This window comes from Mastigoproctus giganteus, chromosome 3 (genome assembly GCF_048544385.1).
Source record: "Mastigoproctus giganteus isolate SK-2022 chromosome 3, ASM4854438v1, whole genome shotgun sequence".
NCBI classification, from domain to species: domain Eukaryota; kingdom Metazoa; phylum Arthropoda; class Arachnida; order Uropygi; family Thelyphonidae; genus Mastigoproctus; species Mastigoproctus giganteus.
Window position 1 is genome coordinate 160,371,876 of NC_143577.1, and position 3,422 is coordinate 160,375,297.

The 3,422-nt window shown below is 41.5% G+C and overlaps 1 non-coding gene across 1 annotated transcript; it reads right to left on the reverse strand.

Moving 5' to 3' along the window:
- Positions 1-2,861: 2,861 nt before the first annotated feature.
- On the reverse strand, positions 2,862-2,933 carry TRNAE-CUC (transfer RNA glutamic acid (anticodon CUC)). Its single transcript has one exon. It is a non-coding gene; the product is annotated as a tRNA-Glu (tRNA).
- Between the last annotated feature and the right edge of the window lie 489 nt (positions 2,934-3,422).

Genomic DNA, 3,422 nt, shown 5'->3' on the forward strand with positions numbered 1-3,422 from the left:
TGACATACTGCACAGATATTCAAGAGATTATTATTATTAGCCATATGGTGCAAAGGAAGCCTGAGGCTTATGTTGTACAAGGCAAAAAAAAAATTCTGATTTACCCTGAGAGAGAGAGAAGTAGAAGGGAATCACCAAGAAAGAGAAGAACGATGATATCCAGCTCAGGACCCTGGGTGTGCCAAGCCCATTCTCACCTATTATAACATTATGCCTTGTTGCATTTAGTTTATTTAAAACGTTACATATGGAAATCAAGAATGGTACCGCGTGGTCGTGTAGATAAACATAGCGTGTGACCACGATTAAACCGAAGTTTGTTTCACCACAGTAAAACAAGCTTCTGTTACGAATTTTTTGTATTTGTTACGTATTACACTTAAATAAATTGTAGAATTCTTAAAGTACCGATTTAAATTGACTCAAATTAATAGCATAGCTTAATTTCCGGTACTCACCTTTGTATATAATCTTGACGTGTTGAGATAGGATAAAATGGTAGTTGAGTTTAAAAATTGGAATTAATATGGATATTTATATTTTGGAAATGGAGTTTAAAATATGCTCAAGGAAATAGAAGTGCACGTCTTCATCCTTGGTTGTCATGAATTAAAAGTTGAAATGATAAAGCTAGGAAAGTTAAACTGAGGAGTTTAACTTTCTAAACATATTACACGTAACGCGCATTTCTCTTCTCCCATTGGCTGAATAAATATCATTAGGAGTAAAATTATTTTAATATATAGAAAGATATATATTTGTTGGTGCGTATACTTCAAGCTAAATTTAAAAAAAAACATTTATAACTGTTACTACTCAGTAACACTAGACTCCGCTGTACCCACAAGTAAATTTCCCGTAATAAGAGCTGATTAATTAAAAAATATATGTCCTTTTTTTTTGTTGTTTTTGTTGTTGTCGTTTGTCTTTTTTTTCCTGTCCAGTATTAAGCCTAGTGGACTGTTAAGGTCACGTAAGAGTGCAGAGGTCTGCCACTGTCTCTCCTTCCCTGGGGTTTGTAGTTTAGAATATATTTCACATATAGCGTCCGTCCTCCATTCTCTCCACATGCTGGATCCATCTGTTTCTGTATGAGTCAATATAATTCACAGGGCTGCCGCAAGGGGGTAGGCTAGGTAAGCATCGCTTCCGAACGACAGTTCAAGAGGGCGCCGAAATTTTTTTGATATTGTTTTCTGATTGGTTAACGCTTATCAGTATTCAACATTTAGGGCGGCAAATTTTATTTTGCTTACTGGCGGAACATAGGAACGCAGCGCTACTGATAATTCAGTACTGAGGTTGTTTGTAGTTCATACAGGTTGTCTTGATTTCTTTTCTGTCAAGTCTGGTATAGCGGCTATAGCCTGCGGTTCTGCGCATGAAACGCATTTCTGCACCTGCCAACCTTCTCCTGTCCCCTTCGTTCATTGTCCATGCCTCAGAGCCATAGATTAGGATAGGTTGTTTGTAAATCCTTCATATTACGGAGCCGTTTGCTATTCAGTGTATAGGATGCACCCATAAGTAAATTTATCGAAAGTGACTGCCGATGAATGGCGTAAACCGCACTCACAGCCTCTCCCCTCTACTCTTTGCCTGCACGACCATGCATAGCACAAAGTACTACAAGTTCTAATAACATTCATGTCTAACACATCCGCATCCATCTCACTGATACTTACCTTCGTGACACTTGTCATGATGAGTTTGAAGTTTTGAAATGGCTACTCTAAGTACTGTGTGATTACTGAACTACATTAACCTAGCAAAGGAGAAAAAAAAAAAAAAAAAAAAGAAGGGGAAAAAAAAAAGTTTCTCCATATTTTGTTAGAAAAGTGCTTCGAAACTGTAAATTTATAATAATTTGTAATGGTAAATAAAATATTTAAATTATTTAAAAATTTAATTTTTAATAATAATTAGAGGACTTCACTCGCTTCTTTTAATAAAATAAAATACTCACAGAAGCTTTCGACACCGTGTGTGTCTCTTCCTCAGCTATGAATACATACACCAATGAGCCAAAACATTATGACTAGCGAGTCGTTATGCAAATCGAATCAACTGCAGAAGAACTATGGCGCGTGTGCTGGTCGAGACACGGTATAAAAAACACCTGATACTGAGATCCGTTAATCAGTGTTACTCTTGTACTTCAGATGGTAAAGGTAGTGGACTTAAGCGAGTTTGACAAGGGCCAAATTGTAATGGCCAGACGACTGGGTCAGAGCATATCCGAAACGGCATGGCTGGTGGGATGCTCACGGTCAGCCATGGTTAGTACCTACCGAAAGTGGTCCGAGGAGGGGGAATCCCCCCACAAACCGCCGGCCAGGTGATGGACAACCACGGCTCATCGATGCTCAAGGTGAGTGAAGGCTCTCCCGGATGGTAAGTGGCAATAGAAGGGAGACTGTGACGCAACCCGCCAGTACTTGAAATTCTGGTGACTGGAGTAATGTGTCACAACACACAGTACATCAAACGCTGCTGAAAATGGGGCTGCATAGCCGCAGCCCACTCCAAGTACCCATGCTAACCACGGTTCACCAGCAACAGCGCCTACGATGGACACACGAGCATCGAAACTGGACCTTGAGTGATTATTATTATTATTAGCTATAGGGTGCAAGGAAGCATGAGGCTTATGCTGCACCAGCCAAAAAAAAAAAAATTCCCGAGTTACCCTGAGAGAGAGAGAGAGAGAGAGAGAGAGAGAGAGAGAGAGAGAGAGTCAAAAGTAGAAGGGAAAGTAGAAGGGAATCAGCAAGAAAGAGAAGAATAATGATACCCAGCCAGGACCCTGGGTGTGCCAAGCCCATACTCACCAGATATGAGCCCCGGGGTTAAAAATTTCCTTCTGGCACCTAGAATCTAACCCGGGCCTCCTGGGTGAGAGCCAGGTATCCTAACCACTAGACCACGCCAGAAATTTGGAAGAAGGCCGTCTGGTCCGATGAATCACATTTTCTGTTGCACCATGTGGATGGCCAGGTACATGTCCGTTGTTTGCCTGGGGAAGTGATGGCACCTGGATGCACTGTGGGATGAAAACAAGCGGGTGGCGGCGGTGTCATGCTTTGGGCGATGTTCTGCTGGGATGCCCTGGGTCCAGTCATCCATGTGCTGGGGACTCTGATGTCTACCACTTACCTAAACATCAGTCTGTGATAGCACAGTGGTATCATCACTGTCCTCCTCACACCAGGTGGAAAAAGCCCGGGTTCGAATCCGGTCGATGATGACGCGAGAGACTTTAGTGGGGGTTTTTCCCCAGAAACTGGCGCTTTTCGTCCAGGAAACAGATAAATCGACTATAGAACACACGCAATTAACAGACATAAGACACAACACAGCAGATGAATTTAATTATTCGGGTTGCCTAAATATAAGTTTTTTTACCTAAACATCATTGCTGG